This window comes from Myxocyprinus asiaticus, chromosome 28, assembly GCF_019703515.2.
Source record: "Myxocyprinus asiaticus isolate MX2 ecotype Aquarium Trade chromosome 28, UBuf_Myxa_2, whole genome shotgun sequence".
Taxonomy (NCBI): domain Eukaryota; kingdom Metazoa; phylum Chordata; class Actinopteri; order Cypriniformes; family Catostomidae; genus Myxocyprinus; species Myxocyprinus asiaticus.
In genome coordinates this window covers 23,115,483-23,133,725 of record NC_059371.1, presented here as the reverse complement: position 1 = coordinate 23,133,725, position 18,243 = coordinate 23,115,483, and the positions used below count along the sequence as shown (strand labels likewise).

General features: G+C 42.4%; 1 pseudogene; it reads right to left on the bottom strand.

The window, feature by feature from the left end:
* Positions 1-326: 326 nt before the first annotated feature.
* Positions 327-18,007, bottom strand: LOC127419397 (chloride channel protein ClC-Kb-like; annotated as a pseudogene).
* Between the last annotated feature and the right edge of the window lie 236 nt (positions 18,008-18,243).

The window sequence follows — 18,243 nt, the reverse complement described above, 5'->3', positions numbered from 1 at the left end:
TATTACAAATTGTGTCAGGGTATATATCCCATATATATATATATATATATATATATATATATATATATATATATATATATATATATATATATATATATATATATATATATATATATATATATATGGGATATATACCCTGACACAATTTGTAATATATATATAAAGTAAAATAATAATATATTTAAATAATAATTAAATGTTTAGAATAAAATCCATAAAATACAAAGGTGACATGGGATTTGGGGCTTTTAGCCCAAACTTGGAGTAAAATTTAGGGTAAAGATGATTTAATTTTTTTTTTTTATTAAGCTTCTGTCACTGCACAGGACTTTACCCTGAGGAGCCTTTAACCTCGTTGTACCATACTAAATTGCTGCTTCATTTCATAAGATTTCTCCTCATGTCCTCATCACTTTCTATGAATAATTATTACTTGATCTCCAAGTCATAATCCTAGCAAAATTACCACATGAGGAAATATTAAGTATGCTTATTAAAATTATGAGATTCTAAGTGGAAAGTATAACGTTATGTCTGTTCCCAATTGCCATCTGATCTTGTTTTCCGTGAATCAGACTTCCTTTGCCATCTCTTCAATTATTTTCTTCATCTGGAGGAAAATGAAGTGTTATATCAGGACAGGCTTTTTGCTTTATGTATTTGGTCCTTGTGACCAGTGTATTCCTCAGTATATGGTTTGTGTATATATTGTATGTATGAGTGTGTGTATATGTTTGTCCTTGAGATCTGGCTGGTCTGTGTGCTGTGTAGAGTGTGAATGTGCAGTGTGTGACCACTCTTTGTCACAAACAATCGGTGCTCGCCCGTCACACTCATGATACAATGGGCCTAAAAGAACATTAACAAACATGCACTGTACAAAATCATATACATTGTATGAAGGAAACCTAAGTAAGGCCATGTACAGCCAACCAGTCAATAACGCCAAATAAACCCGATCAGTGTGATCAGGATCTTGTAACAAGGGGTTTATGTTGCGATAATGAACAGCCCACTTATTACAAGGCTAACCCCCCCCCCCCCCCCAAAAAAATATAGACAATATTAAATATTATTTTAAGTTTAGCCTAAAGCTTCTGCTAAAAATAGTTCATTATAACATAGAAATCTAGTTGAAAATCGGCCTAGCAATGAGATCAACACTGCATTACAATATTAATGCATGTATTACAAATAATCTGCAATTAAAGTTAATTTTTCTACTGACTAGTTAGCTAACATATTGTGGCAGTGGGGGCATGGTCAAGCGCCCATCCGGAGAGAGAGAAAGCGGTAAGGGTGCTTACACCTGAATTATGTCTAACACCTGTCTCTAATTCCAGTGAGCTTGGGGAGAGCGGCATATAAACAGCCACACCACCACCAAAAGAGTGAGAGAGAGCGAGACAGAACACAAGCTGGGTGTGTCTGCTGCTAAAAAGTGGAACGACTGTCTCACTGTGTGGCCATGAGGCCTGATTATTATTTGAGTTTGTTTGTGCGGTGTGGCCGTGGAGCACGTGTTTTGTTTGAATAAAACGAACCTGATGGAGAAGACCTGTGTTCCGGGCCCTCCTTCCCTTGAACTGTCTCATACTGGTGCCGAAACCCGGGAATCGAAGTACGCCCCATGGAGTCCTCCCAGGTGACCGGGATCCTCCAGTCCCTCGCCAGCCTGCATCAGTCTAACCAGCAATCCCTGCTTGAGCTACGCCAAGACCAGGAACGACGTTTTTTTGAGATCCTGCGAGCTCAAGCAGAGGACCGGCTTGCGATCCAGAGCCTCCTCGGCCAGGAGAGAGAGCAAGCGGCGACCCCGGACCATCGCAGCCAACTGCCTCCCCCCACACTCCTGAAGATGGGTGTGGAGGATGATGCCGAGGCCTTCCTCGATTTATTTGAGAGGACCGCGGAGATCTGGGGCTGGCCGCGTGACCAGTGGGCAGCCAGGCTCCTCCCACTACTGTCCGGGGAAGCCCAGCTTGCGGCCCAACAGTTGCCAGTGGCTAATCTCTTGGCCTATGACAACCTAAAAAAGTCTGTCCTGCAGCAGGTGGGTCATAGCCCGGAACAGTATCCAGACCTTGAAGCTGGAAGACCGACTGCCTGTTTGCCTTTTCCCAACGGCTCCGAGATGTGTGCCGGAAATGGCTGCTGGCGGGGAATCGTGATGTCGGGGGAGTGGTCGACCAGGTGGTACTGGAACAGCTGATTCATCGACTGCCACAGGGGACAGCAGAGTGGGTCCAGTGCCACCGCCCGGCATCGCTGGAGGAAGCCGTCCAGCTTGCGGAGGACGACTTGGTGGCATACCCGAGGGCAGAATAGCCCTCCTCCCTCTCTCCTTCTCTTCCCCCTCCCTCTGTGTGTTCCCCCCATCCCTCTCACTCTGCTCTCTCCCCAGAGCCCGTTCCTGCCCCGCGGAGGCGCGGAGCTCCGCTACCAAGGCCAGTTCCTCGCCTGAGGAGGTGGACACCGCCCCCTACCTCTACAGAGCCCTGTCGCTCTCCCCCTCAGGTGGAAGTGCCCACTGACGCAGGTGCGGGTGTGGCGTCTGGGCCGGTCTGCTGGGGTTGCGGGGATCTGGGGGCACTTCCGGGATAAATGCCCGGTGATGGAGCTGGGGATGGTGGTCCGGATCCCCGACACCCTGCAGGCTGCCCCCGACCGAGCCAGAGCGTACCGGATACTGGTAAGAATCAAGGGGGGTACTCACCAAGCATTGGTGGACACAGGTTGTAATCAAACCACAGTCCACCAATGCTTGGTTCAACGCGAGGCATTGGGCACCACTAAAACGGTGAGGGTGAGGTATGTGCATGGGGATATTCACAAATACCCTATGGTGACCCTGGTGATTAAATTTCAGGGAACAAAGCATAGAGTGGAGGCCGCGGTTAGTTCCCGCCTCACCCATCTGCTGATTTTGGGGACTAATTAGCCTGTATTCAGAAACGTATTAAAGGAAATATGCGTGGATGGGTCCTGCACGAAAGTGTGAAGATGTGAAGTGTGCGATGCTCTGGAGGGGGAGGCAGTGCCAGGGCCGTCTTCGTCAGCTCCACGTCAAGATGACGTGGGGGGGGGGAGGCTGCCGCTCCTCCCATCCTCAGGGTATTTCCCTCTGGAGCAGATGTGACGAGACCCTCAAGCACGCCTTTGACCAAGTGAGAGTAATTGATGGTCAACCACTCTGGCCGAGTGTCACACTTTCACATTCCTATTTTATGATTATAAATGAGCGGTTGTATTGAGTGACGCAGGACACTCAAACAAAACAATACCCAGCTCTTAATACCGCGGAGCCGGCGGGAAATGCTATTCCAGGCGGCTCACTGTAATCCGATGGCGGGACACCTAGGGGAAAGGAAGACACTGAACCACTTAATAGCTGTTTTTATTGGCCGGGCATTGGCGGCGATGTCCGCAGGTGGTGTGCGGCGTGCCGTGAATGTCAGCTGGTGAATCCACCGGCCACCCCAAAAGCGCCATTGCGCCCCCTTCCATTGATTGAGGTCCCCTTCGAGAGAATTGCCATGGACCTTTTCAGGCCATTAGAGCGGTCAGCATGTGGACATCGCTTTGTATTAGTCCTAGTGGATTATGCAACGTGATATCCGGAAGCAGTGCCTCTGTGCAACATCTCAGCACGCAGTGTTGTGGAGGCACTCTTCAAGATAATCTCCCGGGTGGGGATTCCGAAAGAAATCCTCACTGACCAGGGCACAACTTTTATGTCACGGGCACTACGCGAGCTTTATGAATTATTGGGCACTAAGGCGATACGCACCAGTGTCTACCACCCACAGACAGATGGCCTGGTGGATCGTTTTAATAAAACCCCTAAGAGCATGATTCGTAAGTTCGTGCACGAGGATGCTAAGAATTGGGATAAATGGCTCAACCCCCTGTTATTTGCAGTACGAGAGAACCCGCAAGCCTCCACTGGGTTTTCCCCGTTCGAGCTGCTGTATGGGCGGCGCCCGTGTGGGGTGGAGGGACCTTCAGATAGCAAGAATGAAATTCAGTACGTTCTTGATCTTAGAGCAAAACTCCACACCTTGGGACAACTAACACAGGAGAAAGTCCCATAGCTGTGATTTGTTGACCGTGCCCAGGAAAGTATGGGAGACGGGAAATTAGACTCAGAATTAGTCTCATTCCATTCAATAGTGCTTTCATTGTACTACTGCATTGGAACATTATCTTGAAAGTGCTTTCTCTGTTATTTCTATAGCCATCATCGCTAAATCATTTGGCCTTTGGCCTTTGGCCCTTGTCACGCATATTTCACTGGCTTTCACCTTTCTTTGTCAAGTTCTGAGGTGTATTATTAAAGTGAAGAGCTGAGATTGCTATTGAGCTTAGAGAGAGTGTGTCATTGAGTTGGTGACATGTAAGCAGGGGTTAAATTGGAATTCAGTGGGAGCCTTTGATTCAAAGAAGAATAAAATGATTGGCAATTTGTCTGTCCATTCAATTTCGTATGTGTATGCTCTAGTCCAGTTTTTGTTTGATCCAATTCACACATTTAGTTAGCACACTCGCTCAAAAAAGATTAAGATCTGTGTATTTTCTAGCAGTAGCAAGTCTTTGTACTTGCTCTGCAGCAGCAGCAGCACAGCAGATCTAGTCCACCAAAACCAATATCAAATCAATTTTACCCATATTAACATGTACTCTGAAACCCACCTCCACCCCAGCCCTCATGTCTTGTTCTGCTACATTGGGATTATTATGTTTGTCTATTTGTGCAGCATGTATGTTCATCCATATATTATTTATGTAGAATTCATTTATAATATAAATTCTGTAAATATGTACATTTGATTGCATTTCTGTTCCAGATGAAGGTAACAAATCAATGAACAAGGAAGACATTATTTTGAATTAGCTGAGCCAAAAAGTGCTTTACAAAGTAACTTAGAAGTAAAGTAATAAGTAATGTGATTACTTTTCCAATGAAGTTATCGGTAGAGTAATCAGATTACAATTTAAAGAAGTAATTTGTAATTTGTATAGGATTACTTAAAAAAAAAAGTAACTTACCCAACGCTGAAAAGAAATAGCTTTTGAAGATAACAATTGCAGGTTACCACTTTTTACAATGCAGATTTTTATCTCAAGACAGCTTGCACCAAAAATAGACTCCACAAGGCCAAAGTTACATATATGCAAGTTAGGGTTCTTAGGGTATGTATGTATATTATCTGTAAATATTTGTATTTAAAAAAAAATATATGATTTTGTGTGTTTCCTAGGAAATATATGCATACAGTAATGCCTCAAAAAGATATTCTCCAAAACCCTAATTTGACTGTAGCATGTAATATCATAATTAGACTCACCATGAGAGTCCATTACAGGGAATTCAGTCTCTGTGCTAGTGTTTAGGATTTGCTGTACACTTGTTGATCTCTCAGCTCTCTCTAGCACTAATCCTGCTGGGATCATGAACTGCTTGATCTGAACATGGGCCAACCCGTGGGACAGCGTTCATGATGAAAACAATTTAACCTACTGACCATGAGCAACCATCAAGTTCTTGATTTGGAACAAAAAAGCAGTGAGACTGTGTCATCTACAAAAAATAAAAAAATACAATTAAAGGGACAGTTCACCCAAAAATGAAAATTCTGTCATCAGTAACTCATCCTGATGTTGTTTCAAACCCGTATGGCTGTCTGTCTTCCGTGAAACACAAAAGGAGATGCTCGGCAGAATAACACCCTCAGTCACCATTTACTTTCATTGTTGAAAAAGTAAAATGCAATGAAAGTGAATGATGACTGAGGCTGTCAGTCCCTAACATTCTGCCTAGCCTTTTGTGCTCATAAGAAGAAAAAAAAGTAATATGGTTTAGAACACGAGGGTGAGTAAATTACAGGTTTTGGTTTTCATTTTGGGGTGAATTATCCCTTTAAATTTCCAGTCATAGCACAGAATAACCTGAAGGCAGCAAGCAAACAGTTTACTCACTTTGGACAAGCCCGGATGAATGATGGCAAGTGCGGGAGCTTTTTAATAAGCTATATGCCATTGTAGAAGGATGGACGATGCTTTGCACGAGCAACTGCGTAGGACACCAGCGTAGCAACCAGGGTGGGGACTGCATGAGTACACTGGCTGGTCATTTCAAGAGCCAATAGGGCAGGAGATAGTGTGTGTGTTACAGCCCCAGAGTAGGCTGCTGCTCTTATACACACACACACACACACACACACAAACACACACTTGAGAATACAGCCCCATCAATACATTGAGAGAAGCCTTTTCATCTGAGTCAGCCTGCAGTATTGATAATCCTCTGTCAGTAAATTGACGGGTTGATAAGTTTGTTTACTTTCTAAAGCGTAGCCTCCCGTGTTTATCAAACTATTTGCTGTGATTCCATCTGAGAACATATAGGCAGAGCCCTCTCCCACAAAACGCCCCACAGTAGCACCTAAATCACAGACAATTGGTTTTTCAATGGGGCTGAAAGACATTCAAACATCTTTTGGTTCATTGGGTTAATTAAAAAAACTGCATATGGTTAAATTAAAGGAATAGTTCACCCAAAAATGAAAATTCTCTCATCATTCATCCTCATGCCATCTAAGGTGTGTATGACTGTCTTTCTTTAGAAGAGCACAAATGAAGATTTTTAGAAGAATATTTCAGCTCTGTAGGTCCATAAAATGTAAGTGAACGGGCACCAAAATTTTGAAGCTTTGAAAATTGATCCATATCTTACACACACACACCTAGCGTTTTGCTTCGGAAGACATTAATTAACCCACTGGTGTAGAATGGATAACTTTTATGATGGCTATATGTGCTTTTTTGGAGCTTCAAAAATTTGGCACCCATTCACTTGCATTTTATGGACCTACAGAGCTGAAATATTCTTCTAAAAATCTTCATTTGTGTTCTGAAGAAGAAAGAAAGTCATACATATCTGAGATGGCATGAGGGTGAGTATGTGATGAGAGAATATTCATTTTTGGGTGAACTATCTAACTATATTTTGCCATTTGTACAACTACATTTGGTTGTGGATATCTGAAGACAAGATAGAAGAAAAAAAATTTGTTAATATTTTTATTAGCCAATTATAGATGTTGATATGTCATAATCTATGAATAAAAATACACAATCTTACACCGATTATGCTTAATATGCCGACAATGTCATCCCCAGTCACAATACACTTCGTGCTCCATTCACTCCCGTTCAGTCTCATCTGAAAGCAGAAGACCAGAAACGCAAGCTCATGCAAAGAAATGTTGCATTCTGCTGCGTACAAAAGTTAAAATATGGCAGACTCTGACCTGTGAATTCGTATGATGAGAAGACTTTTGACCAATGGAAGATTGACACATCACACTCTCACATCTTAGCTCATTACAATACATATTTCAAAGCTGCGTGTATTATCGTTGCAGGAAAGTAGAAGTAGATGGTATATTTTGACATTTTTAAACATAATATTATTTGTTATTTGTGATTTATTAAAACCAGAAGCCCTCATGTGTGACATCATATCCTGTCCATAGCTGTGTCCGAAAAAATTCTGCATGCTGAAAGTTGTGTGACTGACTGCCCCTTAACCCGATGAGTTCAAGTCTCACGTAAACACGTTTTTCTTGTGCTGTCGTAGTTTTCAGCGTAGTGCTGCGTATGTAAACAAGCTCAATGTTGGACATTATAATGAGCTAATTTTACCTACCATAAACAAATACTGGCATGAAGTAGCCAGCAGGTAAAGGCAAGGTACAAGCCACAACCAATAGCTCAACCTTACAGAGAGTAGTTTGAAATTATGAAGTCAGGTTTTGAAAACCTTGCATTTTAATTTGCATTTAAATGCTCATCAACCAGTAAGGAAGTTTATTTAATACACCTTTAATGTCACCTTCGTAAGAATAAAAAATCCCAGTATTTGGAAGTAACTTCTGCCATGTGGGTTCCATGCCTGCCAAAATGTTTTCTGAGGCTCAGGCAGCCCAGTGGCATTCAGGGAAACTGTGTACCACGAAGTGCTGTCTAAAAGGGAAGTAAGCAGCTGCTTCATTGTAAGCTAATAGGAAACAAAGTAAAATAAAGTAAAGACTAATAGCATTTAAGTTTAATTTACACTATAAAAAGAGGTCACCTGCAATAAGGAGTGGTTTCTACATAATCCAACCCTTAAAATGTATAGTTGCTGTAACCTTCCGTGAAGATTCAGTGGCATTAAATAATATTTTTGACTTGAGTAAAACCTGTTACTTTTTTTTCAGTACACTGTTAATATTCAAGAATAGGACCAATCCTCACCTCAGAAGCTATGAAACGTCCTGCTGAGTGATAAAACGTAAAGCAGTCTAGGAGAAATGCCACAATGGCTGAATAAAGTGCTTTTCAAGATAAAAATAAAAATGTTAAACAGCATGAGGTTAGATTACAACACATATTATGAGGCTTCTAATCACAAAGCACATATTTCCCTATGTTGGATTATTAGACAACAAAGTAAAGCATCAAATCGTATGATATGATATTTCAGTCTGCAGGTGGGAATAAATCTTTCTGATGCTCACTCTGTTGCCAGAAGTCTGCTGATGGGTTTGTTTTTCTTGGCGAATCGCAGAGGCCAGCGATAACAGAATAAGTAAACACAGCTGATAACCCCGCAGATCAGCCTGAATTGGAAGAAAGAAGGAAACGTCAAGAGGATAATTACTGCATAGTGTATGGTAATACAAAAGTAATTATGAGACAAATCATAAGGTTACAGATATTAGTAAGTATTATAAACAATGCTTAATAATGAGTATAAACATAATCATTATTGATCAGGGACAAACTAATAATGTAGAGCAAACACAATTGTAGTTGTACAAGCACTCAAAAAATATTTTAGCCTAATTTGGGATTTACACATTTCAATTTTCAAGTTTAAAATTATTATTATAATTTTTGTATTATTGAAGATAATTCAATTTGATGGAATTTTATGAAAATTAAATGTGTATATTTTAAGATATATATAAATGTATTTATGCATAGTGGGGTCCAAAGTAAGACCACAAGACAAAATGCTTCTATTTGCACATTTTGCTTCTTCTAAATGCAATTTTCCTATAACATAATATTACCTGCATAGCAATTTGAGTGAAAAGTTGAACTGAAAAATGTACATGAATTTCAATATTTGGTACAGCATGAGCTCCAAAGAGCATCTTGTGTGCTTCAAAGAAACCTATGAAATCTTATTTTTTGTAGTTTAACCTAACATGGTCAATGTCACAAATTTGCTTATTTGATTCATGACCTTGAAATACGGCAAAATCAGGAATATTTTTTCTTCATTTTACTTCATAATATTTCTTTGTTTTAAAGAATCCTAAAAGTTTCTGTTTATTATTAGGTTTTTACATTTTATTTTAAATCTCAGATTTTCAATGTGGTCCCAGACCAGGGTCAGAAATTATAGTAAAAAAAAAAAAAAGAATACTTCAAAGGGCTGGTAAGGCAACTCAGCAGTATAGCTGGTTTTAAACAGGGCCTAGCCCTAGATGGTTTCTGTGGGCATAGATCAAAGAAATATGTAATCATCTCTCTTAAACATCCCTCTTTTTTTTATTTTATTTTATTTTTATTTTTTATTTTATTTTTTTTTTTTGGTTCTTGAATGAAACTAGAATACATTAAAGTGATGTGCTCATATCTTAATTCAATTATGCCTCAATTCATTGAAATCTCATAAGGTCGTCAGGGCGTTATATGAGATTACTATGAGGAAACTGGTACCATCCATCAGGGGGCCCTGTAGGTAGTGTGAACGCTCTCACCTTGATCTCTACTACAGACAGACAGCAGCCTGAAGGTGATTGCTCCACAAGCTGCTGCAAAGAAGCAGGGACAGTAATCTCTGACTGAATAATGAGTCCCCAAAAACTCTATACTGAACAGAATGCCTATGAAGGAAAAAGAGTGATACAGATACAAGTCAGGCAGAGAAAGATCTACTCGCTATTTCATTAACAACTAAATGTTCAGTTCAGGTGCAGGGTTCCCCAATTAGTTTTCACCAAGGGCCAAATTCTGTCAGCAAAGTCAAGGGCCACGGCCATCAATGTAATGACAAATGTTTTTGTGCTGCTGCCTGCTGCTATTATTATTATTATTACTATTGTTGTTTTTTTTTTTATTATTATTAAAAGAGTCATGCATAAATATTCATATTTTTTTATTAGTTATTTTTCTCAGTATTAATAGCCTGTTTTATTTATTCAAACAATTATGAACATTTTGTTTGTATACAGATACACAAAACTGCACAACTTTGCCTGCTGAAAAAAAAATACATTAAAAAAAACTTTAATGAACAATATGGATCTCCATGTCTTCAACTGGTCCTGCTCATCTCCAAACAGGATCTACTCCCTGCACTTTCCCTTATTGCAGATTCAATTATTAGACCTATTAGCATTAATATTGTTATTGTTCTTAAGGATAGTATAAAAAAGTACTACAATAATTTCAAATGCAAATGCAAACTCAGTGTGTACAGAGCACGATTAATCAGAAGAGGACTGACGACTGTATTTTGCTTTAGCTGCAGTGCGTACATGGCGAGTGAGTACAAAATGGGATTTAGCACTCAGAAAAGGAGTGAAAAATTTATCTAGCTGCAGTGTGAATGTGGCAAGAGAAAGACTGATTGACTGATGAGATGCATTTCAATTATATAGCCTACTTTGTAATTCTTAGTACTAAAGGACACCAGCATGTTGGCGTCAACTCACTGCTAACTGCCAAAACAGCTTGCGACGCCCACTGTTGCTGCCACAATGAGCATTTCTCCTTTAGCTGCTCTCTACAAGACAAAAATGCACTGGGCCACAAGAGTCATTTGCATAAGTACTACAGTATGGCCATCTGGTTTCCATATTGCAAAATTATAGAGTGGGAAGCATTGTTTGAGTATTGCAGTGCATTTTAGTTATCTGCTTTCCACCATGACAGGAAACATGCAGACAATTCATGAATGCACCCGCCATGATAGATAAATGGACAAATGGAGCCTGTTGAGTTGACAGTATATTCAGATGTTCAGATTTACCCATACAGTTCCACACTCTTATTTGCATTAAAGATTCTTACCACTTTGCCGAGAAACACTGTGCTACCTGAAGTTAGTGTGCATATCAGGCCAACCAATTCAGCAAACAGATTAGAGAGGGACAAGTAATCTGGCATGTTCATCCCGAGGAGAATAGCCCTAACCTCAGGAACACCAGAACCTCAGGGGTCATAGTAGAAGGAAACAGGTCTTCTTAAGCAAAGTTAACATTTCTTATTACACTTGTCCATGTTTTATAACATAAATGTAAATGCAATGCAATCTCCTCTGTCACCATTTTTACATGCACATGAAAATTACAAGTAATCAGGACTGGGTAAAAATATAGATTATATGTCCTGATTCTTAAAATCCCATGATCGATCTTTATCTTTTACTTTAAAGTTAACTTTAGTTTTAGTTGTGTTTTTGATTATTATATGTGTTAAATAAATAGCAATTGACTTGCATTGTTTGGGCACTTTTTTATATTTAAAAAATGTATATTGTCATAATGTAACAAGTTAGAAGGTTCCCTGTATGAATTTTTTTCATATGTAATCAAAATGGACATTACAACTGAAAAATACCCAAAATAATCAGAATCAAATTGTGTCTAAATCGTAATCAAATCAAGAGCTTGTCAATTGAAATCGAAATCTGGAAATCTGTATTGATACCCAGCTCTTTGAGTAATATCCAAATTTGGCCATATTTCAATCGTGTATGTGTCATGTAAACATTGCCAAAACCAGATTAAGCCAATAAATAGAAATCCAGATAAGACAGCTTTAATGCCTGTATTATTCATATCATAATTCTGTGTCATGTGTCATTTATATCTGCACAAATCCCTACAAATGTAATAATGAGTGCAGTTGTAGTACAGACTGTTGAAAAAAGTCAGATATCAAAGACACATTTTGTAGCAAGGAGACAATTATTATTATTATTATTATTATTATTATTATTATTATTATTATTATTATTTTTGCTTACATTAATAGAAACAGTGAAAAGCACTGAATGAAAGCACTAACTACATTTTGTAAATCATTGCATATTTGTGTGCTGTTGTCATTGTCAAATACATAAATGAGAATTAATACATTTTAACAGAAGAATTAACGTAAGTGATTTTCATAAAATAAGAGGCTTTACATTTCTGCCTTTAAACCCTCCAAATAAAGGCCCCATTCACTTTCATTATAAGTGTCTCACTGTAACCTCGATTTTTGCTTTTTTTAAGAAAAGGAGGGATGAGTCGAAAATAATTTTTGTGGTAATCAACATTATGCCACTGAGAAAGATCCAAGTTCGTGGGCAATGGAGGAGTCAGGAGACAGCGAACAGTTGAGTGTTTATTGACACACTTCAGATCCAAAAATAAAACAAAGAAACGGCTCTTAGTGGCCAACTCAAATAGGGCTTTCAGTATAAACAGTCTCTGTTTTTCTGCTGGTCCTTCAGACACCACTGCTCTGAGACACTCTCTCCCTCCTTCTCTGATGCTCTGGTGAGCCTTATCAGGTCTCCCTCTGCCATCACTATAATGAGAGACAGGTGTTAGAGTAATTACGACCCAGGTGACGAGCCTTACCGCTTTCCCTCTCACGCAGACAGACAAATTACCCCCCCCCCCACATGCCACATACCCCCATCGCCGACTCAACATCCGGCCTGCCTACTCCCCCATATTTTTGGAGAGAAAGTCAGCCACAACCATCTGTGCCCCTAGTCTTTGGATTACCTCGAATTAAAGGGCTGAACAGCCAGATACCAATGGGTGATCCGCACGTTAGTATCCTTCATGTAGTGGAGCCACTGCAGAGGAGCGTGATTGGAAAAGAGGGTGAAGGCCCATCCCAGCAGGTAGTAGTGGAGGGTAAGAACAGCCCACTTAATCGCAAGACACTCCTTCTCGATGGTGCTGTACTTTGTCTCCCTGAAGGAGAGCTTGCGACTAATAAACAGTACCGGCAGTTCTTCCCCTCCCACCTCCTGTGAGATCACTGCCCCCAGCCCCCTGTCAGATGCATCCGTCTGTAAAATAAAGGGGAGAGAGAAGTCAGGTGCATGTAACAGCGGCCCCCCACAAAGTGCGGACTTTACCTTAAGGAAAGCCTGTCGGCACGACTCTATCCACTGGACCGGATCGGGAGCCCCCTTTTTAGTAAGGTCAGTCAGTGGGCTGATGACATCAGAATAACTAGGCACAAACCTCCGGTAGTAGCCTGCCAGCCCCAAAAACTGCCTTACCTCCTTTTTGGTCTTGGGCGTCGGGAAACTGCAATTGCTGCGGTTTTATTAACCTGTGGATGCACCTGCCCATGATCCAAGCGGAACCCCAGATACCGAACTTCCACCCGCCCAACTGCACTCTTCTTCGTGTTAGCCATGAGTCCCGCCTGTCGCAGCACTCTCAGGACAGCCCTCAGATGTTGCATATGCCACCGCCAGTCATTACTATAAATGATAATATCGTCTAGATATGCGGCAGCATATGCCGTATACGGTCTGAGGATCTTGGCCATGAGGCGCTGAAACATGGCTGGGGCCCTGAACAAACCGAATAGAAGCATCACGAATTGGTGTAATCCAAATGTTGTGGAAAAAGCAGTTTTTTCTGGGGATTTTGGAGTTAAAGGGATCTGCCAATAACCCTTTGATAAGTCCAGCATCGAGTAAAATTTAGATGCACCCAACCAATTGAGCAATTCGTCAATTCGTGGCATTGGATAAGCATCAAATTTGGACACTGTGTTCACTTTCCGGTAGTCAACACAGAACCGGGCCGAGCCGTCGCTCTTCGGTACCAGAACTGCCGGGCTGGCCCAATCGCTGTGCGACTCCTGTATTACGCCCATTTCAAGCATTGCCTCTAATTCTTCCTGAACAATATTTTTCTTGTGTTCAGGAAGACGATAGGGGTGGCTACGAACCACCACACCCGGGTGGTCTCGATATGGTGCTCTATAAGGTTTGTGTGACCGGGAAGGGGTGAAAACACGTCTGCAAATTCCACTTGCAACTGGGCAATGTCAGTAAGCTGCGACAGTGAGAGGTGGTCTCCATAAGGGACCGGGGTGAATGAATTTGGTTTGGGAGTCACCTCCGGCCCGAGATCCACCCTCTCCGGAACTACTGACTCCCTCCATGGTTTGAGGAGGTTGAGGTGGTAGATTTGATGTGCCCCTCCCCTATCCATTCACCTAACCTCATAATTGAGATCTCCAACTCGCTGTGTGACCTCAAAGGGTCCTTACCACTTGGTGAGTAATTTGGAACTCGAAGTGGGCAGCAATACAAGCACTTTATCTCCCTGTGCGAATTCCCGTAGTCGAGTGCCCCTGTCGGCATTGACGTTCTTGCGCTTGGAGCAAATTCTCCTGTGTTACCTGCCCCAAAGTGTGGAGTTTTGCTCTAAGGTCAAGAACATATTGAATATGATTTTTGCTATTCGAATTTCCTTCCTCCCAAGTTTCCCGTATGACGTCGAGCACGCCATGCGGCCGACGCCCATACAGTAGCTCAAATGCGGAAAACCCTGTGGAGGCTTGCGGGACCTCTCGTACCGCAAACAGCAGGGGTTCGAGCCACTTATCCCAATTCTTAGCGTCTTCGTGTACGAACTTATGAATCATGTTTTTCAAGGTCTTATTAAATCACCCGACCAACCCGTCGGTTTGCGGGTGATAAATGCTGGTGCGAATCGATTTAATGCCTAATAATTCATACAGTTCATGTAGTGTACATTATATGAATGTTGTGCCTTGATCAGTGAGGATTTCCTTTGGTATCCCCACTCGGGAGATAATTTTGAAGAGTGCCTCTGCAACACTATGTGCTGAGATGTTGCATGGGGCACTGCTTCCAGATACCACGTTGCATAGTCCACCAGAACTAATACAAAGCGATTGCTGCGTGCAGTCTGCTCTAATGGCCTGACGAGGTCCATGCCAATTCTCTCGAAGGGAACCTCGATCAATGGCAGAGGGCGCAATGGCGCTTTTGGGGTGGCCGGTGGATTCACCAGCTGACATTTACAGCATGCCACACACCATTTGCGTATGTCGCCGTGAATGCCCGGCCAAAAGAAATGGGCCATTACACGGTTCAAAGTCTTTTCATGACCTAAGTGACCAGCCATTGGGTTATAGTGAGCCGCCTGGAATAGTGTTTCTGACGGCTCTTTGGTACTAATAGCTGAGTTGTATTCTCTTTGGTCTGAGTGTCCTGCATCACTCGATACAAACGCTCTTTGATAATAGAAATGTAAGGGTATATGAGTGCAACATTAGGCTGGTGCTGTTGACCATCAATTACTTTCATTTGGTCAAAGGCGTGCTTGAGAGACTCCTCATGTGACTGCTCCAGATGGAAATCCCCCTCAGGGAAGCCCCTGAGTACAGGAATTCCCTCATCTGTGTCATCATGACACGGAGCAGATGTCAACGCCCTGGCACCACCTCTCCAGCCATAGCATCGCACGTCACACACTGTGACACCACATTGAAGGACCCATCCACACACATTACCCTCAATACATTTTTAAAGCCAGGCCAATTGGTTCCCAGAATTAGTGGATTGGTGAGGCGGGAATTAACCGCGGCCTCGACTCTATGCCTTTTTCCCGTGAATCGTATCTCAATGGTAACCACTGGATACTTGTGAATGTCACCATGCACACACCTCACACTCACCCATTTATTCGTATCCAATCCTTGCACCAGTCATTGGTGGATAGAGGTTTGGGAACAACCCGAATCCACCAAAGCTTGATGTGTATCCCCTTTTACCTTTACCAGAATCCGATATGCCCCCGCCCGATCGGGGGCGGCCTGCAGAGCATTTGGTATCCAGATCAGTGTCCCCACCTCCATCACCAGACATTGATCCTGGCAGTGCCCGGCTTCCCCACAGCTCCAACAGACCAGCCCAGGCTTTCCTACCACACTCATGGGGGCGGTCTCGCCAACAGGGGGAGGAGAGCGGAGGGAGACAGGGGGAGTAGGAGGGATGGACAAGGGGAGGGGTTTGGGCAGGGCTCCTCCCCTCTTCTGGGGAGCCGAAACAGGGTGGAACTGGGAGGGATGGGGTGGGAATGAGACACAGAGGGTAGAGAGAGAGAAGAGAGAGAAGAGGGAGAAGAAAAAAACACTGCATCACTGCCTCCTGGAAACGCTGCCATGTAGTCCTCTGCCAGCTGGACGGCCTCCTCCAGCGACGCCGGGCAGTGGCACTGGACCCACTCAGACATTCCTCGAGGAAGCTGGGAGACAAACTGCTCCAGTACCACCAGATCGACGACATCCACGGTGCCGCGAGTTCCCTCTGCCAGCAACCATTTCTGGCCGGCATCCCGGAGCTGTTGGACAAAAGCGAAAGGGTGGCCGTGCCTCCAAAAGCTCAGGGACCTGAAGAGCTGACGACTCTGTTCGGGGCTACGACCAACCCGTTGCTGGATGGCTTTCCTCAGATGTTGATAGTTAAGGAGTCTGGCAGTGGGAAGTTGTTGAGCCGCTAGCTGCGCCTCCCTGGAAAGCAGGGGCAATAAGCGGGCCGCCCACTGGTCTGGAGGCCACTTCCATACCTCGGCCATTTTCTCAAATAAATCTAAGAAGGCCTCTGGGTCGTCATTTGGCCCCATCCTCATCAGAGAGGTTCCGGGGGGATCGCAGTGCCAGCCCCCTCTTTGGCAATCAGGTACCGGAACACCTCCTGGTCCTCTGCCACAGCCACAGCCATAAATGCTGTCGATTGACAACTTGATTTGAACCCAGAATATTCCTTTAATCAAAAAAATAAAACATGGTCACTGACAGCAATTTTCAATCTTGCATTTTAGTAGATTCTGCTTTGGTGACTGATTATCTGATCTGCAGAAGATGGGCAGAAGCTGTGGGAGAAGCTGGTGGACAGGGCACAAAGACAGGCTGGATAAAGTGTCCAGCAGAGGAACTGCAGCAGGTGGTGACGCTTAAGACAACCGTACAGCCAATGGTGAGCTAATAGGAAAGAAGGGGCACAGGTTTGGATTAACAATGTGTGAAATAAATGCTAGTGAACGTAAGGTAAAGTCTGTTTTTGAAAGACCTTGTTCCCACTCAGCTGCTAGCACGCTTCAGTGCTCAAACAGTTAAATGACCCACCTGGATCTTTATGTAAAGCAGCTCTTTCTCGTTATGTTAATTTTAGACTGAACTTTTCTTGAGTGACATTGTGGAGCCGCTCATCATTGAGTAGGTTGGCCAACATCATGTCTATGAAGAAGCTCATTAGAGCAGTGAGAATCCCTAAAAGGGCTTAGCAATACCACTTCATGCCACCCAAATAGACCATAGCCTTCTTCACATACAGCATACACTCTGCAATACACATATTATATGTACAGTTGTTTGCAATGATTATGTTTTGAGTTGATTCAATTGATAGAGTGACTGCTGCACAGCAGGGGAATTACAACTGAAATGATTTAATTAAATATCACCTCTGATCTGTGACCGTGCATCTTTCCATGGTTTCCATGGGTGCTCATTAGAGCTGATTATCTTTTCCTCTGTGCTATCAGGGTCTTTTTTATCTTAATTTTTGTCAGGATGCTGTACATCTACACAAATCTGGTCCATTGTCTGAAAATGTACAACTTGCTCGCTCAATTTTACATGTCTTCCTTACCTCTATACAATGACAAAGCAAACTATTAACAGGAATATTTATTTCTTAATATGTATGTTAATTATTTCTTGTCAATTCAAAGAAATTTCAAGGTTCTTTTACCAAACTACTTTTACCAAACTAAAATATAAAATTTAGAGAGAGCTCACCTTTCAGCCTGTTGTCTCATTCCACATAAAAGACCGCTGAGGTCAGTATCAATTCCCAATCTGCCACCACCCTAGCATTACCAGACATAGCATGGATGGAAAATTAAGCTTTAACTTATTTATGGTGCATGTCCTCTCCTGCTTTGCCTCTGGGCATGCACTGAATTGGAACAATGTGAGATTGAATTTTCCCTTTTTGTTTTCTTGGAAATTATTTTTGATCTAGCAAATGTAGACATGCAGACACAGCTTTGTGGCCTTTCTGAACTTTGAATTAAGTTGTTAATTAAACCAGCTGTGAAACGTCATGGATCTTTGCTGCTA